The sequence below is a fragment of the Schistocerca americana genome, chromosome 6 (genome assembly GCF_021461395.2).
Source record: "Schistocerca americana isolate TAMUIC-IGC-003095 chromosome 6, iqSchAmer2.1, whole genome shotgun sequence".
Taxonomy (NCBI): Eukaryota; Metazoa; Arthropoda; class Insecta; order Orthoptera; family Acrididae; genus Schistocerca; species Schistocerca americana.
In genome coordinates this window covers 102,856,684-102,870,753 of record NC_060124.1, presented here as the reverse complement: position 1 = coordinate 102,870,753, position 14,070 = coordinate 102,856,684, and the positions used below count along the sequence as shown (strand labels likewise).

General features: G+C 44.1%; 1 protein-coding gene across 1 annotated transcript in view; it reads right to left on the bottom strand.

The window, feature by feature from the left end:
• The window catches only part of LOC124619468 (WASH complex subunit 3), a 54,806-nt gene that overhangs the window by 10,823 nt on the left and 29,913 nt on the right, over positions 1–14,070 (bottom strand). The window lies entirely within an intron of this gene.

Genomic DNA, 14,070 nt, shown 5'->3' with positions numbered 1-14,070 from the left:
TTGGATAGCTCATTACAGCAAACACAATTTACTGTCCCTCATTTCAGACACAATTCTGCAAACTCGAGTGACAAACAAGGAGTCAAATCTGAGAGAATAGCTTATTTTGTTCTCCGTAGGCCTTCCAAGTAGTGTCAGCATCCTCATTTCACAGGATTCCAATGCATCAGACTGTTCATCCACTATCAGCTTATGAAACAGATAAAGAGTTTTTGAACATTTCCTTTGCCGATAGATTTGCTACAACACTTGCAAGAGACGAGAAATATCTTCCCTTGATTGTACCCTACTTACACCAGCATCTTCAGAACTGCATATAGCCCAACATCAAACACTATAAATTTGTCGTTTTAGATTGCAACTTGGAAACAGCACATTTCCCATTGGTCTGCAATCTGGAAAATTTATCTGTACCAATGGGTTGTGCAACCCAATAATGACTGAGGAGCAACAAGCTGAAAAAGTGTATCCGCTTACAGAGAGAAATTAAATGAACAAAGAATGGATGTATGTGTGACAATTTTAGCAACGAAAAACACGTAATTCGACAAACAAATGGCCAAATACAGAAGAAAATAGCAGGTAACAAAAAATTAAATCCATTATAATGATAAATCAAGACAAAAATGTAATCTTTGCAACTTAATTCCTAAATTTCTTCAATGTTCCACGTATGCTTTCACAAATACTAAACAGAAAATAAAAAAAAATGGAAAGCCATATTCATACTACAAATTCCACTCATTTCATTTCAGCTATCATACCATTCACCTTAATTTCCGATAAGTTTAACATAGTCTATAACCATCAGTAAAGGAAAAGGCAACACTCCAGCATTTCAAAGTGAATTTATGAGACAACTACGTATAGCCTGATCACATATTGGATAACTACAAAACTCTTTCACCTTTTCACCCAAAAGCAAAATTCAGAATGCAGTGCACAATGAAGAGCAGCTGCTGATGGAAAATGGCAGCTCCCCAGCCTCAGCACAGGGTTGGATATAGGACTGGTTCTGGAGAGACCTGCAGTTAGTGTGATATCCTTATTGTGGATACTATTTATAGTCTTGATGTAGATAGCCTTGCTGATCCATAAGTTGTGTAGTGATAATTTAACTGGGATTCTACAAAAGCTTAATAAAACTGGAGCATATGTTCCCTGCTACCAGGACCTGTGACTACAGCACTTAAATGTATTAAGAACCTCGAGGGATTTTATTTTCATGTCCCTTCGGTATGGTAACAACTACAACTATGAATCAAACTTGGGCATCAAAAAGTCACAAACTTTAAAACTTAACATGGTGTTTCTTGCCTGCAGATCATTACATTACAAATTTAACTATAAGAATTGAAATCAAAACATGCTTACACACACTCTTACGTAAATAATAATAATAATGTAAAATAAGTATGACCAGACCAGCTCAATCTTCCACTCTCCTAACTTTAAGTTCCTGCTGGCAAGTTGTTGGGAAGGCTGGAAGAGAAACAAAAAAAAATGACAAGTCTGTCCACGAATAAGGAACATTCCACTGGTGTCTTTACTATGGACAATATACTATTTTATGGCAATAACAAATAGGGTTACACATAAAACAATTCTTGAATGACACGATTCTACGACTCAAATTTGTCAGACACAATGTTGTGAAAAAAACACTGAGACAGGAAGAACTGTATGGTTAAAGACAGCAGTTCACATAAGCTACACGAAAAACAGACCAAAAGGCATCTGTGAATAAGGATAACTGGTAAGCTCCTTCCGCAGGCGTGTGTGTGTTTTTTTTCCTCTGCTGCTGCTTGGTAAGTAGATTTTTTTTCTATCCATTTATGTTATATTATCACTAATTGAATATTTTCATTGTTATATCTACCATCTTTTTTGGTATGTATATGAAGGAGGGGAGCTACTGTAAGGATTTTGGTAAGCTTTTCACTAATAGACTGATTCACAAGCAAAGTTGTGAATTTAATTTATTACCACTATGTCAGACAAGTCATCTGGAAATACACACATCAAAAAAAGTTTTGCATCACCCCAGTTCCCAGAACTCCTGAAGATAAATGTTGATGGTGGACACTGTATCACAGACACAGTCCCTTTGACTCTTCAGAGATGTCACTAAACCTGCCCAAAGATGTAAACAACTATGCATGAGCAGAGCATATTCGACGGAGGGTGTCAGACAGCCGATCAGTGCCAGTCATTCCACCAGGAAGGAGGTACATGGCTCGTGTTATCTGTAATTCAACCATGGCTAGATGATCAATACCGCAGTTTGATTGCGTCCACATTGTTACTTTGTGCCAGGAAGGCCTCTCAACAAGGGAAGTGTCCAGGAGTCTCGGAGTGAACCAAAGCAATGCTGTTTGTACATGGAGGAGATACAGAGAGACAGGAACTGTCAATGACATGCCTCGGTCAGGCCACCCAAGGGCTACTACTGCAGTGGATAACCACTACCTATGGATTATGGCTTGGAGGACCCCTGACAGCAACACCACCATGTTGAATAATGCTTTTTGTGCACCCACAGGATGTCGTGTTACAACTCAAACTGTGCGCAATAGGCTGCATGATGTGCAACTTCACTCAAGATGTTCATGGCAAGGTCCATCTTTGTAACCAGGACACCATGCAGTGCGGTACAGATGGGCCCAACAAAATGCTGAATGGACCGCTCAGGTTGGCGTCACATTCTCTTCATCAATGAGTGCTGCATATGCCTTCAACCAGACAATTATCGGGCACATGTTTGGAGGCAACCCGGTCAGGCTGAATGCCTTAGACACACTGAGTGCAGCAAGGTGGAGGTTCCCTGCTGTTTTGGGGTGGCATTACGTGGGACCAACGTACGCCACTGGTGGTCATGGAAGGCGCCGTAACAGCTGTATGATACGTGAATGCCATCCTCCGACCAATAGTGCAACCATATCGGCAGCATATTGGTGAGGCATTTGTCTTCATGGATGACAATTCGCGCCCCCATTGTGCACATCTTGTGAATGACTTCCTTTAGGATAGCGACATAACTTGACTTGAGTGGCCAGCATGTTCTCCAGGCATGAACCGTATCGAATATGCCTGGGATAGATTGAAAAGGACTGTTTATGGACGATGTGATGCGCCAACCATTGTGAGAGATCTACACCAAATCGCCGTTGAGAAGTGGGACAATGTGGACCAACAGTGCTTTGATGAACTTGTGGATAGTATTCCACAACGAATACAGGAATGCTTCATTGCAAGAGGATGTGCTACTGGGTATTAGAGGTACTGGTGTGTTCAGCAATATGGACAACCACCTCTGAAGGTCTCGCTGTATGGTGGTAAAACATGCAATGTATGGTTTTCATGAGCAATAAAAAGGGTGGAAATGATGTTTATGTTAATCTCTATTCAAATTTTCTGTACAGGTTCCAAAACTCATGCATTTAGATACTAAGTGCTACTCATGTGGAGCCAGAGGAGGTTGCTAGAATAATTTATATTTCATGCATATTGGCTGAAATATGATGGGTTAAAGTCCTCTGCCATGTTTTTTTTTTTTTTTTTTTTTTTTTTTTTTTTTTTTTTTTTTTTTTTTTTTTTTTTAATGCGAAGGTCAATCTCAGGAACCACTGTTGTGATTTCGACATGATTTTCACTGACAGACAGACTGAATGACAAGGAAGGTTTGTGTGTATAATTTTATAAATATTTTGTGTAAACTGGCTGAACTATGATGACATTTGTCAATTAAGTCACACCTCCTGAGAACTTTCGTGGCATGTGCTGCTTAAACCGTTGAAGTTATACAGGAATTTGGAGTTAATAATCAGTTACTTAATACTGTTATCTGAATTTTAATTATAGCTCTATGCAGTAGCCCATGAACAAAGTTACTGCTATATCAGATATGTGATCCGGCCATAGACACTTAATGCTACCCATGTGAAGCCAGAACAGGTTGCTAGCAGCTACTAAATTCATAATGAAACCTGCTAGGTTTCAAATGTCCACACAAATAAATAAATCAACAATTTGCATTAGCTGTTTTTTCTATGCAGCAAAAGAGGCAGTAACAAGAATTACATGGATACATTCATGGTCTTTTCTAGTTTGAGGGGAGGGGAAGAGAGGAAGTTGTTCTGTCTCCTACATGAATTTAAAAAATGCTATTCCAAAAGGCTATCCCATGAAGTATCATGGGACACAGATGAAGTATGTGATGTCACAAAGGAAAATGAAATCCCTACCTCTCTCAACAAATCCTCTGTAGCAGTTACGGCTGTATGTTGTACAGCAATGAGATTACCCTGTTAAAACTTTCCCCCACTGTAAGGAGCTGTCTCTTGATTGTTTGTATGGGGACTTTCATTATAAATTAGAGTAGTTAAATGGTAGGTCGACCTCCCCCCTTTCCATAAAACTCCTCCATTAGCAAGTTCCAGGCAACTGTACCACAATTAATCTTGCCCATGAATAATTCAGTGACATTTTAGTATCATTTCTCAAAAGGCTGCAAGGTTCTCTGCAGTTGACCTGTTTAAAAAATTCTCCTATGCCAGGAATTCCAGTTCTTTGAATGTATCCACACATCATATTTTAATTTATTTGTTCCAGTGGAGTAAAGGAAGCATTTTACTAGTGAGATACTTTTGCTTCCATTGTTTCCCTTTCTTCCTGTCACAGTGGGTATCCAGCAACCAGTGAGGATTTTTTTATGGACAGGCTAGAACATTCAGAACCATTTTCCTCAATTATGTTTAGCCATTAAATAGGAATCTATATCTATACTCCATAAGCCACCTTACAGCATGTGGTGGAGTGTAAGCCTAGTACCATTATCTTTTCCTACCTTCCCTATTCCATTCACAAATGGCGTGTTGACAGATTCACAAATGGTGCGTTGACAGATTCACAAATGGTGTGTTGACAGAATAATTGTCAGCAAACCTCTATATGATCTCTGATTTTTCTGATTTTGTCAACATGATCATTGTTCAAAACATATGTGGGAGGAAGTATGAATCTCAACTCTTCCCCAAATGAACACACTTGGCATTTCAACAGTACACCAACCTTGATGCATAAATCTCTCCTTTAGGTCTTCTACTCGAGACTGTTGAGCATCTTGCAGCTACTAAACAAGCCCATGATGAAATGTATCTGCTCTTCATTGGATCTTCTTTATCTCTTCTATTAATCCAACTTGGTGAATACCCCAGACTGATGATCAATCCTGAAGAGTCAGTAGGACAATTTTTTTTTTGTAATTCACTTTTTTTAATGGTTGAATTACGTTTCTTTCAGTTTCTCCAATAATCTGATCTTTCTACAATTTGTTTTCTCTAATAATATCCTCCTAGGTATTTTACAGTTATTACTGTTTCCAATTATTTGTTGAAATAGTGTAATCAAATAGTAGTGCATTTATTCAGCAATTTGTGCACAATATGTTACATTTATTTGTCATGATTCCCATCACGTCAGACTAAAGGAAGATATTGAAGCAATTCAGAGGTGTGCTGCTAGATTCGTTACTGGTAGGCTTGATCAAAGTGTGAGTACTACAGAACTGCTCTCTGAACTCAAATGGGAATCCCTAGAAGGAAGGAGACATTCTTTTTGCAAAACAGTATTGAAAAAGTTAAAACAATCACCATTTCCGACAGACTGCAGATTGATTCTACTGCCACCACCATAAATCTTTCATAATGACCACAAAGATAAGACAACAGAAATCAGAAGCTCCTTGGAAGCACATAGACAATCTTTTTCCTCTCTCTACATTTGTGAGTGGAAAGAGAATGCCTAGTAAGGTACCATCTGCCACACACCATTTTGTGGTTTGTAGAGTATGTACATTGATGGAGACTGAGATCAACTGCCAGTTACTGCACCAATCACCAGTCCTCTGCATGTCTTCCTGCATTTAATTACAGTTTTCTCTTCTTGCAACTTCCATAAATCACAGTGTCATCTGCTAAAAGCATTGCAGAGCTTCCAACAGTATCCACTCGATCATATACGCAAACAATAACAGCCCTATAACACTACCTTAGTGTACTCTTGAAATTACTTTTATCCTTTGTCAATTTTGTTCCATTAAGTGTAATATGTTAAGTTCTATGTCCTCTAAAGTCCTGGACTCCGTCACAAATCTGGACCGTTAGCTAATAAGCATGTAGTTTGTTCACTAAATGACAGTGTGGGTGTGGATATGTATTGAATCCCTTCCAGATGTCAAGGGACATGGCAATGCGAAATCCGTATTGATTTTTATAAAGGAGATTTTTCTCCCCCGAAAATGTCATAATGTGAGAGCATAAAATATGTTCCATAATTCTACAGCAGATTATACATAAGTGATATAAGCCTCTAATTATTCGCATAAACAGATATGAGGTTCACTTTTTACCAATAACTTGTAACTCTTAATTGCTCCAGTGACATACAATAATCTACTGCAAGAAAGTGAGCAAGTTATTTTGCGAACCTGTATTTCTGTCTTCTCTCTGTCATCTATCATTTTGGTGCAAATTTTGCTTCTCCCAATGCTCTCCTTACACTCATTATGGTTTAGTTTGGCATTAATTTCATTTAAATCTGTGCTGAAGCTCCTTTTGCATTTTTAGAAACTTTCTAACACTGGTATTATACCATGATGTGTCTTTCCCATCCCTCACAACCTTGTTCGGAAGATACCGGTCTACGATGTATTGTACAATTGTTCTGCTTTTACCTACTGGTGTTCTGCACCTTCATCCTTAAAGCTGAATATTTGATGCTGACTGCTAAGATATCCTGCAGTTTGCATCCTGTTTCTTAACATTCCTCACAAGCTCTATGGTCATAGATGCTATCAGAGCCATATGATCACTGATTTTCTTCTTTACTTTAACAGTATCAAAAAGTTCAGGTTTTTTAGTTACTATGAGGTTTAAGAAGTTGCCTTCACAAACTGGTTCTTTACCTATCTTCCTAAAGTAATTTCTGACAACACATTCAGCACAATCTCACATGATTTCCTTTATTTGGCGCTAGTTTTAATTCCAATACTCCCTCTTTATAAAGCTGTTAAGTTAAAGTCTCCTTTAGTTGTGATAGCACAACCAGAAAACATATTTTGCAATATTCTTCAATTTCTCTCTGAAATACTCTGCTATTACAACTCCTGAGGCAAGTGACCAATAAATGTGTCCAATTACCATGTCTGACCCACCTCTAATGCTTAAATTCATCAAATTATTTCACATTTGAAATCTGTAATGACTTTTCTAGGTAGAAGAGTGTGTTTTTGAACACCAACAGCACTAGCATCTACTGTCCCTCCAATATATATATATACTAATCTGTGTTTCGGATTTCACTGGTATACATTTCTGATTTCAAGCAAATTTCTGTTCCTAATACTATGATACTATGTGGGCATTTTACCTTTAATACCTTATCTGGGATGTTCCTGTAGTTAACTAATACCAAATAATATTATCTCATTCTGATCTGCAAGGACAAAAGTTCTCGTCTTGGAGTAATGTGACTTATGTATATTTGATCTGGGCCTTTGAAGGGGTTCCTTTAACCTAAAAAAATGAGCTCCCCAAGCCAATTCCTTCACATTCTGTGCACCTGACCCACTGAAGGGGCCACATTATTCTTTGCAGAAAAAAGAAATTTGAATGTGAGTTCATGGGATAAACATATGGTTTAGATTATCTACTCAGCCCCAAACTGAAGATGGCTTCAGGACACAAGCTGCAATTTTCATTTATGCCAACTTATGCTAAGATGTGCAACCCATTGCCCCCAGTGCTTTCAACAGCTGGTAGCAGAGCCTCCTTCACATCTTAGATGAGGCCTTCCTGCAACCAAATGGAATGCACACAGGCCTTCTTTGCTGACCTGCCTGCTATTACTCTTCAGGGCTCTATTACATGCCTGACTATGCAGTGCCCAATGATCGACATTACAACAGTGGTACAAATCTAGCCTTGACACCACTAACAGTTACTGTTTATTCCTTGAGCTCTCAGCAGAATTGTATAACTTTATATACATTAGCTCCCTTGGAATGGGAAAAAGACTACCTAACTTTACTGCTAGCAAATTCTGCTCTGGACTAGATGTCTACCTCAGTTATTCCTGAATGCTTATGGACCTGACTATGCCATTTTCTGTCCACAGAAATGCAAGAAACAGGTAGGTGAGATTAAAATGACAAAACAGATTACCATGGCTGGCTGATCATGAGAATAAAAAGGAGAAGCCAGCCAATCTGCAACACATTAAAACATTCACCCTAAAAGCACTAGGGTGGAGGACACAGAGCAACAAAGGACATGCCCTAAAATTTAGATCAAATGATAAAACCCACCCTCATGAATAAAATGTAAAACTAAATCTGCTGATGAGGCGTTGTCAGGTAAAATTTGCAGCAACGAGTCCAGTAATCGAAGATTTAGTGGCAGGGCAGTCAAAGTGGGACAGTGCACCAGAATATGGGCCACTGTCAACCAGGCACCGCATCAACAATGAGGCAGGTCTTCAAGGTGCAGGAGGTAGCCGTGGGTCGCCCAAGCATGGCCAATGCGGAGCCAGCAGAGAACCACAGAGTCCCTGAGAGAGGCCCGCATGGAGGACTGCCACACATTCATAGCCTTCTCAATGGCACGTAGTCTGTTGTGCGTACTGAAACTATGCCATTCCGTCTCCCAAAGCCGCTAAACCCGGCAATGTAAAAACGAACGCAGGTCAGTTATTGGAATGTCGATCTCCATAAGCAGTTTCCGTGTAGCCTGTTTGGCCAGCCTGTCAGCAAGTTCGTTGCCTGGGATTCCGACGTGTCCTGGGGTCCACACAAACACCACTGAACGACCGGACCCTTCCAGGGCATAGATGGACTCGTGGATGGTCACTACCAAAGGATGACGAGGGTAGCACTGGCTGATAGCTTGTAGGCTGCTCAAGGAGTTAGTACGCAGAAGAAATGACTCCCCAAGGCATGAACGGATGTGCTCAAGAGCATGAGATATAGCCACGAGCTCTGCAGTTTAAACACTGCAGCCATCGGGCAAGGTATGCTGTTCAATATGGCCTCCGTGGACATATGCAAAGCCGATGTGACCATCAGCCATCGAGCCATCCGTGTAAACCACTTCATGGCCTCGGTACATGTCAAGAATCGAGATGAAGTGACCGTGGGGAGCTGCAGGGTGAACAGAGTCCTTTGAGTCATGTGAAAGGTTCAGGCAAAGCCACAGCCTAGGTGGTATACAGGTGGTAAAGTCAAGGACTCCAGTTCAGATAGAAGGGATCAGACACAAACTGCAATTGTAAGCCCTGACCTGGGCCACCGATGCGGGAGGTGAACCTCCGTGGGCGGGAAAAGGAGACGTTAATTCAGATGCGCAGGAGAACTATGAATGTAACTGGCAAACAGTTGTGCACGCCTGACCTGCAATGGAGGAAGCTTTTAGCTCGAGTCCGGTGACCAGCCTCCTTGCGGAGGCTGGTCACCGGACTCGAGCTAAAAGCTTCCGTCGCTAGTCGAAACCCACAGTGGTGCACTGGGTCGAGTAAATGCAACACTGAGGGTGCCGCTGAACCATAAACCAGGCTCCCATAGTCAAGGTGGGATTGAACAAGGGCTCTGTATAGCTGCAGTAGCATAGAGTGACGTGCACCCCAGTTGGTGTTGCTCAGGCAGTGGAGGGCACTGAAGTGCTGCCAGCACTTCTGCTTAAGCTGACCAAGGAGAGGAAGCCAAGTCAATCGGGCATCGAAAACCAGTCTTAAAAATCAATACATGTCCACTACAGTGAGGGGATCATCAGTAAGGTAAAGTTCGGGTTCTGGATGAACGGTATGACTCCGACAGACGTGCATAACACATGACTTTGCGGGTGAAAAGTGAAAGCCATGAGCTAAAGCCCATGTCTGCACCTTGTGGATGGCTCCCTGTAAGCGCCACTCTGCAACACCGGTACTGGTGGAGCAGTACGAAATGCAGAATTCGTCTGCATACAGAGAGGGGAGACGGACGGCCCTACAGCTGCTGCTAAACCGTTAATGGACACTAAAAATAGAGATACACTCAATACAGAGGCCTGCAGGCCCCTATTCTCCTGGGTATGGGGAAACTATGGGGGACACCAACTTGGACACGGAAAGTAGGAAGCAACAGGAAACTCTGGATAAAAATTGGAAGTGGGCCTCGGATACCCCACTCGTATAATTTTCCAAGGATATGATGTCGCCAGGTAGTGTCATAAGCTTTTCGTAAACCAAAAAGGACGGCAACAAGGTGCTGGTGTATGGAAAAGGCTGTTCACATGGCAGACTGGAGGGACGCAAGATTATCAGTGGTAGAGCAACCCAGGTGGAAGCCACACCCTGGCACGGACCCAGCAGTACACATGACTCCAGAACCAAACCCAACCACCGACACACCATACGTACCAGCAGCTTACAAAGAACATTGGTGAGGCTGATGGGCAAATAGCTATCCACATCAAGCGGGTTTTTGCCGGGTTTGAGCACTGATATGACGGTGCTCTCCCACCAGTGCGATGGAAAGATGCCATCGCACCAGATCTGGTTGAAGAACATGAGGAGATGTCACTTGTAGTCAGACGAGAGATGTTTAGTCATCTGATTGTGGATCCAATCGGGCCCAGGAGCTGTGTCAGGGCAATGTGCAAGAGCACTGAGGAGCTCCCACTCTGTAAATGGGGAGTTATAGGGTTCACTGTAGCGTGTAGTGAATGAGAGGACTTTCTCTTCCACCCACCGTTTGAGAGTGTGAAAGTCTGGGGGGTAATCCTCCGATGTAGAGGCACTTGCATAGTGCTCGGCAATCGCATTTGTGTCGGTAGATAACACACCATTTATGTTAACACCAGGAACACCTGTTGGTGTCTGGTACCCAAAAACTCGTTTGATCTTTGCCCAGACTTGGGAAGGTGACGTATGGCACCCCATGGTCGACACGTATCTCTCCCAACACTCCGGTTTCCGCCTTTTGATAAACTGGTGAATGCGGGCACGGAGCCGTTTAAAGGCTATGAGGTGCTCCAGGGAAGGGTGCCGCTTATGCTGCTGTAGTACTCACCGACACTCGTTAATCGCCTCAGCGACTTCCGGTGACCACCAAGGGACTGTCTTTCACTGAGGGCACCCTAAAGGACAAGGGATCGCATTTTCCACCACAGATGATCGTTGTAGTTACCTGCTCAACCAACACATCGATGTTCCCATGTGGGGGAGATTCAACAGTGAAAGCAGAGGTGAAAGTTTCCCAGTCTGCCATGTTTAAAGACCATGTGGGCAGGCATCTGTGGGCCTGATGCCAGATCAGTGACATGAAGATGGGGAAGTGGTCACTAACACACAGGTCTAGTGGATAGATGGGAAAAGGCCAGGACTGCAAACAGAGAGATCAATGGCCGAATATGTGCCGTGTGCCACACTGAAATGTATGGTGGCCCCAGTATTTAAGAGGCAGAGGTCGAGATGTGACAGTAAATTTTTGACATTTCTGCCTCAGCCAGTAAGAACTGTGCCACCCCACAAGGGGTTACGAGCGTTAAAATCTCCAAAAAGTAGGAAAGGTTTAGGGAGTTGATCAATCACTGCAGCCAATATGTTCAGGGGTACCACACCATCTGGAGGGAGATATACACTCCTGGAAATTGAAATAAGAACACCGTGAATTCATTGTCCCAGGAAGGGGAAACTTTATTGACACATTCCTGGGGTCAGACACATCACATGATCACACTGACAGAACCACAGGAACATAGACACAGGCAACAGAGCATGCACAATGTCGGCACTAGTACAGTGTATATCCACCTTTTGCAGCAATGCAGGCTGCTATTCTCCCATGGAGACGATCGTAGAGATGCTGGATGTAGTCCTGTGGAACGGCTTGCCATGCCATTTCCACCTGGCGCCTCAGTTGGACCAGCGTTCGTGCTGGACGTGCAGACCGCGTGAGACGACGCTTCATCCAGTCCCAAACATGCTCAATGGGGGACAGATCCGGAGATCTTGCTGGCCAGGGTAGTTGACTTACACCTTCTAGAGCACGTTGGGTGGCACGGGATACAGGCGGACATGCATTGTCCTGTTGGAACAGCAAGTTCCCTTGCCGGTCTAGGAATGGTAGAACGATGGGTTCGATGACGGTTTGGATGTACCGTGCACTATTCAGTGTCCCCTCGACAATCACCAGTGGCATATGGCCAGTGTAGGAGATCGCTCCCCACACCATGATGCCGGGTGTTGGCCCTGTGTGCCTCGGTCGTATGCAGTCCTGATTGTGGCGCTCACCTGCACGGCGCCAAACACGTCTCCATTCGTCCCTCCATTCACGCCTGTCGCGACACCACTGGAGGCGGGCTGCACGATGTTGGGGCATGAGCGGAAGACGGCCTAACGGTGTGCGGGACTGTAGCCCAGCTTCATGGAGACGGTTGCGAATGGTCCTCGCCGATACCCCAGGAGCAACAGTGTCCCTAATTTGCTGGGAAGTGGCGGTGTGGTCCCCTACGGCACTGCGTAGGATCCTACGGTCTTGGCGTGCATCCGTGCGTCGCTGCAGTCCGGTCCCAGGTCGACGGGCACGTGCACCTTCCGCCGACCACTGGCGACAACATCGATGTACTGTGGAGACCTCACGCCCCACGTGTTGAGCAATGCGGCGGTACGTCCACCCGGCCTCCCGCATGCCCACTATACGCCCTCGCTCAAAGTCCGTCAACTGCACATACGGTTCACGTCCACGCTGTCACGGCATGCTACCAGTGTTGAAGACTGCGATGGAGCTCCGTATGCCACGGCAAACTGGCTGACACTGACGGCGGCGGTGCACAAATGCTGCGCAGCTAGCGCCATTCGACGGCCAACACCGCGGTTCCTGGTGTGTCCGCTGTGCCGTGCGTGTGATCATTCCTTGTACAGCCCTCTCGCAGTGTCCGGAGCAAGTATGGTGGGTCTGACACACCGGTGTCAATGTGTTCTTTTTTCCATTTCCAGGAGTGTACATTGCAGACAGTTATTTCCTGTGTTGTCCATATCCTGACAGCCACAGCTTCAAGAGGGGTTTGAAGGGGCACAGGTTCACTGCGTACTGAGTTCAGGATGTAGACTCAAACTGACACTCTATTATAGTTGCTGCGGTTCCTGTAATCTTCCTTATGGCCATGGAGGGCAGGGGTTCACATTGCCAGGAACCAGGTTTCCTGGAGGGCAATGCAGAAAGCAGGTGTAAAGCTTAACAGTTTCCATAGCTCAGCCAGGTGGTGGAAAAAACCACCGCAGTTCCACTGGAGGATGACATTATCGTGAGGCTGAGAAAGCATGATGTGTGCAAGGAGGTAGGTTATGCCTCAGGGTCACCTGCTGCCTCAGACTGAGTATTTGTAGCCATTTCTATGGTGGATGAGGCATCAGTGAGATCCAGGTCTGCAGGGGACACTAAGATCTCCACTGCATCCTCAGATGCAGAATTGATAGGGAGTGGTGGTGTTGGGCATTCAGAGGGTCCTGTTTCTTAGCAGATTTCTTCTTAGGGGCTTGCTCTCCCGAGCACCACCCAGCCACAACAAAGGCCAACTGGTATGATGGCCGTTTCCGGGAGTCCTGATGCCCCAGGAAGACAGGCAGGCATCTATTCCTTGGCATACATGGGAAGTCTGCAACTCAGGCATCAGCAGTGCGATCCCTGTGTTGTCAGGGGGCTATCATCAAATGGGTACATGACAGCCCCACCACAACAGACTGGCTACCATGCTGGATATTGGGCGCAGAGAAATCCAATATTGTCATGGGAGCGGAAGAGGACAGGAGACAATGGAAGAAGATGACATACCCCGGAAAGTGTCCTCGCCAAAATACTTGAATCGCAGGTGGAGATGCAAAGCCATGACAAGAGATTTTGGAGATAGAATCTAAGAGCGTCCTTAGCCATATGGCCTGCACTTCTGTAGAATTTTGAAAGTGGCAGGTCAAACCATAGAATGGGACCTGAACTCATGGGGCCAAAAAGTGTGAGACTCCTTTTAGTCACCTCTTACA